The sequence below is a fragment of the Lithobates pipiens genome, unplaced genomic scaffold (assembly GCF_037356315.1).
Source record: "Lithobates pipiens isolate NorthernLeopardFrog02 unplaced genomic scaffold, aLitPip1_a1.2 Scaffold_10, whole genome shotgun sequence".
NCBI lineage: Eukaryota > Metazoa > Chordata > Amphibia > Anura > Ranidae > Lithobates > Lithobates pipiens.
In genome coordinates this window covers 61,735,030-61,744,032 of record NW_027507686.1, presented here as the reverse complement: position 1 = coordinate 61,744,032, position 9,003 = coordinate 61,735,030, and positions in this window count along the sequence as shown.

Genomic DNA, 9,003 nt, shown 5'->3' with positions numbered 1-9,003 from the left:
AAACACACACATTCCCTCAGGAATGTTCTCTGTTTGCCAACAACCTGGTTATTAATCTAAATATCTAATATGGCTTGAGTATAAGGGCGCATTCACACTTGCATTGATCAATTTTCAAAGAGCGGTTAAAAGAGAAGTATGGGATTTTTTTTTTTTTTATTATACTTACCTAGGTGGATGTGGCCCCACCGGCTCCAACACTGGGAACCGAGCGATCAAACATCACTGACCGCTCAGTTCTCAGTGCTCCATGAGCAGAGAGCTGGTGTCAGTCACCGCTGTCTGCTCTGCCCCGCCCCTCCCTGGAGCGGCTGGCTCAGGCTGTCAGCGAGAGCATGAATAATGCCCTCCTTGCCCATTCCCTGAGTTTTGGTGTGCGGCTGTCTCTTGGCAGATTCGGGTCTGGTATGGTTATTAAGAGGAAATCTACGCCAACATTTTTTAAAAAGGGCCTGGTATGGACGGGGGGAACTCATGCCTTTTTTTTCTTAATTCTGTCATAGGACTCCCCTTAACCACTTCAATACACTATATTATATATTGTACATAGCACTATATACCCTGCATTGTATTATATATAGTACACTGACTGCATTATATACTCTGAACTGCAGTATATATACTATGTGGACTGCACTATATACTGCTGAAAATCTGGCCTTAGGTGTTGGTGGTGCCAGAACACGGTAACCCCTCACAGTTACTCTTGTTGGGCACAGGAACGGCCCTGCTGTTAAATATTATTTCAAAAATTGTAATTACATGCCCTTGTTAAACAGGGGTAGAAAAATTGGGCCTTGGGTGGTGGTGGTGCCCTAAACCAAAAATATTGTTGGAAGCTAGCATCATGATCATTTTTATAAATATGAGCCTATCAACTGAGTCTGTGAACAGGCGCACTCTTTGATCCATTACAAACCCTCCAGCAGCACTGAATATGCATTCAGAAAGCACGCTGGATGCAGGACAGGCCAGTACAAGAAATCCCCAAGTTACGAACGGTCTAGGGACTGTAGGTTTGTTCTTAAGTCGAATCTGTTTGTAACAGTACCTTTTTTGATGCTCTGTCGCAATGTGCCCGCCGTCGAAAAGTGCCCATGCATGCTCAGAACTGCAGCGATTTCACACCGCCTCCCATTCGTGAGTAGGAGTCGTTTTCTGATGTTCTATTGAAATGTACCCGCCATCGAAAAGTGGCTGCGCATGCGCAGAACGGCAGAGACGTCACGCCGTCACCCGTTTGTAAGTAGGAGTCGTTCACAAGTCGGGTGTTCGTAACTCGGGGACTGCCTGTAGCTCAACTGCATATTATGCAAGTTCTGGCCAGTGGTCCAACCTCAAGACCCAGTAACTCAATTCCTCAATTGCAATTCCTGCACTATATAATGCAGATGCTGGCGATGGTTCCTAGAACCTATCAGACCTTTGTGCTGATGACTGAAAAATTGTTTACAGGCATCGGTCAGCTGACCACATTCTCCACTGCTCTTCCTCTGACCGAACAAAGCCTCAGAAACATGTTGTACAGCACCAGGAAATGGTAACCTCACAGGGTCTGAAAATGCGTTACACACTTTTCTTCAAGGCCCCCTGAAGATGTTTCATCCTCTGCGAAGGCAGGATGAGTTCTGCAACCTTACCCTTGTAACGTGGATCAAGAAGGGTTGCCAGCCATTAATGAGCCCTCTCCTTAATACCACAAATCCTAGGGTATTTTTTGCAGAATCAGGTAGGCCATGCAGCGTATGTTTGCAGAGGCATTCGATTCTGGGTCCTCTGGGTCACTAAGTATCACATTATCCGTAACTACCTCCTCCCAGCCACGTACAACTCCTTGGGTTTCTGGGGACTGAAAACCATCCCTTGAAGACTGCTGCATGTTATCCTTAACATCCATGCTGACACAATCCTCCTCATCTTCTTGTGTGTTTGACGGACCAGTAGGAATGCTATCTGGATAAAAGGGGCCTTGAGAGGAAAGGAAGTCCTCCTCTTCCTCCCACAGTTCTGCTTTAAGTGCCCTGCCCATGATTCCTAGAAAGCGTGTGCTCCATCAGGAAGACTAGAGGGACAGTGTCACTGATGCATGCATTGTCGCTGCTCACCATCTTTGTGGCCTCCTCAAATGGTGACAGGACAGTGCATGCATCCATGATCAGTAGCCACTGGCATGGCGAAAAGAAGCCAAGCTCCCCTGACCCTGTCCTGGTGCCATACTCACACAGGTACTGATTGATGGCCCTCTGCTGTGTGTGTAGCCACTGCAGCATTGCCAGCATTGAGTTTCACCTGGTGGGCATGTCACAAATGAGGCAGTTGGTGGGCACGTTTCATTTAGTTTGACTGTCAGCCTGCCGAGAACTGGCACTGTATGACCAGCAGAAATGACCACAGATTTTTCTGGCCTGCCTCAAGAGATCCTGTAAGCCTGGGTACCTGCTCAAGAACCACTGCACTACAAAATTCAGAACATGTGTCAAACATGGAGAAGGTTGGTGCCATACCATTCCTGGCTGAAGCTGGCATGGCGTCAATCACCTCTGAGCCTGCCCCTGCAGAGCTGACAGAATCTCTGCCCCAGTATGGCTGTCTCTTAGGCAGACCAACTTAAGCACTGCATGGCATCTTTTAGCCTGACTGCATGGCATCTTTTAGCCTGACTGCATGGCATCTTTTAGCTTGAACGCTTACGGAGCACTGCTGGTTCACAGGACAAACCTGCAGAATAGGCCATGGAGGAAGCAGGAGGGGGTAGACAAGAGAGCTGTGGCAGAATCACCAGTCCTCCTCCTCCTCCCACTGTTCTGCCTCCAAAACCCCACTTTTGCTGCTCTCCTTGAGCGGGGAAACTCCAAAAAAAACTACAAAGAAACAAAGGAGGGAGCAAATGTCTAGTGCATTACCTTCAACACCATAATAATTTATTAAAAAGCCAAAAACATACTCACAAACATGAGATAATCACAAGCATATAAAATCACAAGTACGAAAATATTTATAATATATATAAAATCACAACTCCAGTATAGTGGATGACTAGATCATGTCGTTTCGGGAGACAAGCCTCCTTCCTCAGAGCTTCCCTGAGCTGGTGAAGGAAATAAATAGGCATTTGCACCCTCCTTTGTCTCTTTGCGGGGCTACTACCATGCTGCCATGTTGGCACCAGGAAAAAGCACTGCATGCAGTACTTTTTTCAGTGCACTATGCCCACACACCTCACCACCACCACCACCACGCAGGAGTGTGAACTGGGCAGAGAGGGAGATGAGGCACTTTGCCTTGCCATTCATTGGGATTGCACTGGAATAGCCACCGAACGCAGTCACCGTGCATTTGGTGCGAACGTATCCTGATTGTTCACTTACTGTCAGTCTGACTTTCATTGCATTAAAAATAGATCTGCATATGGGCAGCCCAGTTTGCTGCAACTACCTATGTATGATTATATACCAATATATTGCTGCACAATCCATATGTAATCATATGGTAACCGTACTCATAATATTACTGGCTGCAATTAAATAGTGGCGGTGAGATATTTTATTCCTATATAAAAAATCTAGTGAATATAATAATGCAATCTTATGCGATTATAAATTGCGATCATGAATGAAAAATTGCAATCCTATGCAATCCTCCCAATGACAACCTGTGTAGCATACACACCTCTGTATACACATGTAGCATTAATCCATATAGAAATAAAGTGAACCGCGTGTAAAGTGCTCTTGTGCCAAACTAATTCATGCATTGATCTCTGTCCATAAAATCACAGCATAAAGTCCATTCATAACTACTCCATTCTTCTGGTGCTCATTGCAGATGATAAAACAGATGATATAACAGCAAAGTACTTGTGTCCACTCTTGTGCTCCCCTTTGGTGTATGAGCTCACCTTAGAGCGTATGACCTTGCACCTATGCTCGGTCAAAACACACTTTTAATCCACCTCTGGGTTTATGGTCAGCATTTAGATCCTTGGATGGTTGCTCGCAGCAATATTCATATGGAAAACAGAGGAAACTTGATAGTGTATTACCGTTTTAAACGTTTTCTTTAAAATTACAATATTCCCTATATTAGGGTACTCACATTTAATAGGTGCTATGAGCGCACCACTCTGTATCAAGCCAAACAAATATAAAGGTGCTGTGCTGATGTGTCCTCTCCCGCTCTGAGAACACTCCACTGTTTCACAAACCATCCTGTCCCCTCCCAACATGTGTTGATACCGGGAAATGTCACAACTTCCTCAGGGGGAATTCTCTAGATTTTATGGACACAGATTAATGCATGAATTCGTTTGGCACAAAAGCACTTGTTCACTTTATTTCTATATTGATTATTGTATATTGATGCACTTTTATATAGATTTATGTAAATTACAGGTTGTCACTGCAATTATCGCAGTATCACAATTATTACACAGGGTTGCAAATTTCTCTATTGCATATGAATGCTACATGTGTATATAGAGCTGGGTATGTTACACAGGCTGTCATTGGGAGGATCGCATAGGATTGCAATTTTTAATTCATGATCACAATTTATAATTGCATAAGATTGCATTATTATATTTACTAGATTTTTTCTATAGGAATAGAATATCTCATCACCACTATTTAACTGCAGCCAGTTATATTATGATTTGGTACGGTTACCGTATGATTACATTTGGATAGTGCAGCATTATATTGGTATAAAACTTTTTGGCACGAGCATATGGGACGTGATCAATGCTAGCAGCTGTCCTTTAATCATCGCGATTTGCTAATTATCATTTGGATTTTTACATGGTAGCTCACAAGATTCTGTTTGTTTTTTACCTATGTATGATTGTATGTTTAAAAATTCACTCATGTCTCAAACAAGACATGTCTCAAGTAGGGTTGCCACCTGTATGGTTTTCTCCCGGACAGTCCGGTTTTTGAATGATGTGTTCGGGGATTACTTCTGCCCCAGACCTGGACAAATCATTCAGTGCAGCGTATTGTGGTGTCATTCATTTTTAATGGCCCCCAACACACCTGAGCAGTGCAGTACCGTGTACAGATTAGAATCTTCTGTGGTGCGCTGTGTTGTAAAAAAAAAAAAAAATGGTGCACTTGTATTGGACCTGTTTGTCACCACGTATTATTCATTGCTTGCTCACCCTGAACTGCCGTTTTATTTTTAGTGTCTTTGTCCAATAAATGTGTATTTTGATCCATTGGCAGACCATTCAAAATTAATAGGCTGCTGTAGTGCAATGCTTGTTAACAAGCAAAATACTGCATTCTAATGTGCATGTGGAAACACGCTCCGGTGGCCTGTTGGCCTTTAGACTTAAAGGGGAGGGCCACCCTGAAAAACAAAAAAATGTTAAAAATTACAAAAAATCTAAAAAAAAAAAAAAATGAAAAAAAATTTTTTTTTTTACTTACCAGAAATGCCTGTTGCTACTTTCTCCTAATCTTCCTCTTCCTCCTCCGCGGAGATCTTCTGTCTTCTCTCTTCGTCGCGGCGTCTTCTGGGTAATGAGTCGCGCTGTGTTCTGGGAACTGTGTGTTCCAGAACACAGCGCGTCCCATTCAGAAAGCGCTGCGGGACTCGCGCATGCGCAGTAGCTGCGGGACTCGCGCATGCGCAGTAGGAAACGGGCAGTGAAGCCATAAGGCTCCGCTGCCTGTTTCCCTTACAAGGGATGGCGGCGCCGGGACCCGAGAGCCGAGGGACGGGTCGGCCTCGGGCGGCCGACATCGCGGGCGCCCTGGACAGGTGAGTGTATTTATTAAGTCAGCAGCTGCAGTGTTTGCAGCTGCTGACTTTTTTTTTTTTTTTTTATAACCGGCCCTCCGCTTTAAGCTGGGTACACACAATCCCAATATTCTTCCTACAGAAGTTGGTTCTTTTGTCAAAGGGACATGCTGGAAAATCAGTATCTGATCAGCATTCACAGCCATTAGCTGATTAGTGTGTTCTAGTACAGGGGCAGAACACAATAGCTCAGCGGGAGAGATCACTGCACTAACATCGCTTAGTTAGTACAATGATCTCTCCATTTTTTTTTTAGTTCAGCTCACTTGGCTTGAACGAAAAAAAACTGAATGTGTGTACCAGGCATTATTATTTAGGCATAACTCTGAATTCAGGGTGGAAGGGCAGTCAAATGACTATGACGAAATCAGTGCTGCTATTTGTGATGCAAGAATTGCAGCTTCTAAATGGTAAATACCGTTATGAAAAACACATTTTTTGTGTCTTTAAGTTGTCACATTCTACAATGTAAATTTCATACCCAGCAGGGAAAGAATTCACATTTATGTAAATTCATTAACCTGTCATTAGATAGAAAAATAGACTGGACTGGTGACCAGGTATTATAAACCAGTTTATCTGCATACTAAACATCCTTCTCAGGAAAGTTCTAGTCCCTCACACAGACACACAGAAATACACAAGAAAATCTGGAACACCATATACTAGTAACGTTCAACATGTCTTTATATATCTTGTTTGCAGTCATCTTGTTTGGTAAGTTGCTGTGTTTTATTATTTATCATCATGTGACATATTACGGATTTCCAATAAATGTATATTTTCTACACCTGCGTTCTTCATCTAAAGTCCAAACCCTCAGTCCTCCTGTTTGTCTCATTTAGATTGGGATGGCAACAATTGCCCTTACTAGGTCACCGCCTCATTTAAAGTCCCAACATTCTCTTTTTCTTCATGAACATTGGGATGGAAGCATGCTAGTTTATATCTTACCAGGTCTGTTTAATACCCATTTATATCATGTATTACTCAATTATATCCATTCAAGAAATTCCTCCTCCTTCCACCGAGCTAACCCCCACGGGATGGGGCTGTTATTCTCCACCCCATATTAGTTAGTTTAATATCTTTGGCAATTGAGGGTGTTACATGATATAGACAGGAGCAGTGGCCCCATCACTTCCGGGAGCTGCGATGCCTGCTAAGGGTCCTTCTCCTCCCCTCCATATAGGGTGGGTGGACCACCCTGTACTATGCATGAACGTCACGCTCCATGCAACGGAGCTGCTGTGCCACACCCATGGCCTTTTACATCTAGCGGCCAGATGGAGGGATGATTTTGGCAATATTTTTGGGTGGCTTGTTCGTGCAGGTGCCTCCTCTCCACAATGCATGCCAGTGTGATGTTGGTGGGTGTGGTGGACTTGCCCTTATAGGTCATTCTGGGGAGTTTGACTCACATGGTGGTCCAATCTTCTCACTTGGACACTCTCTGGATCATTTAGAATTCAAGTTTGTATTAGGTAATCTGACTTTCACTCTTCACTATTATTATTTTACTTGGCACGTTTGGGTTTCATCTCATCTAATCTTTCTGGTGACACTGTTTCCTATTTTTTCATGTATTTCACCATTTTATCACCTTCCACTCTTAGCCCTTGTACACACGGTCGGAGAATCTGTCGGAATGAGTCTTATCGGACCGTGTCGTCAGATAATCTGACTGTGTGTGGTATGCATCGGACTGATTCTGTCCGAATCTCCGTCCGACCCAATTTTCCAACATGTTGGAAATATTTCCCAACCAACTGGGCCGAACGGACCTAATCCGATCATGTGTAGAGCATTTTCATTGGACCAAGTGCCACGCATGCTCAGATCAAATTCCTACATCAAAGCTATTGGCTACTAGCCTGAATGTAGTCCCATCGTAACGAAATTACATCATCACATTCTGAAAGATCGGATTTTTCGCCAACTTGGCCCGACCGTGTGTATGCAACGACGGACACAATCCGTCGGACTAAATCCGACGGGCAAAATCCGACGGATTTGGTTGGCAAAATCTCTGACCGTGTGTACGTGGGATAAAGCCTCATACACACGATCAGACTTTAAACAAACTTTCCCATGGATTTCTGTACAAAGGGCGTTGGCCGTGAACTTGTTACGCATACACACGATCTGACTTTTTCAGCCAACTTTCACCAAATCACGTGGTTTTTCTGCTCTTTACCGCCACCTTTGGTCAACTTCTGTATTGTTGTCTGATCTTTTGCATTGGTTCTGAGCATGCGTGTTTGTAAAGTCTGATTGTTTTCTGTACACACGATCAGACTTTGCTCCATCAGACTTATGTTGTCGAAAAAGTTTGTCTGTTCGCACAGCCAACATTTGTCCGATGAAAACTGAAAAAGTTTGTCCGAGGGAGCGTACACACGGTCGGATGTTGCGTTAAAACAGTTAATTTGCATGTTTGTTGGCAAAAAGTCAGATCCTGTGTACTTTACTCTGTCTACACACTCATTAGCATCTCATTACCCTATCCTTTACCAAGTATAGGATATATGACCCAATATATCACAATATATGAGTTCCCAGTATATATTTTTTATTTTTTTTATTTTTGTTTTCAGCACTTATGGTCATTTATGACTATTTTCATCTTTTGGAATTTCCTTTTTTGGAAATCATCCTTGTTGAGTCCCAGGCCGCCCTAACCACCTCTGCTCCCACCAGTGATACCCCTAGGGGTTTTCTGATTCATGTTGGTACACTCCTACTACATAGATACATAGAATGTAAGTACTTTTGAGCGTGGTTTGGACAGGTTTTTCTTAGGTAATTTTACCTCCTATGTATCCCATCCTAAGCTCTTTTCCTTGACGGGGTCAGACCATATATATATTCTTTTTATTACTATACTACAGTATTCATTTATCCAAGTGCATGCTCCTGAAGAGTGGATGATTAATCCATAAAATGCATACAGCCGTTTTTTTAGCATGTGCCGTATTTTTTATGCCTAATTTTTACCTGACCAAATCATTACTTGTGTTATGCGATTTGCATTACTAAGTGGCAATTTGTAATTACTGTATGTATATCTGCTGAATGATTTGCATTGGTTATCTATGTCTACTCATGATTACCCTCATGTACAGGGGCGTACCAATAAGGGGGCGGGGGGTGCGGTTTGCCCCGGGTGCCACACTTTGGGGGGGTGTCAGTGGCCAAGTGACT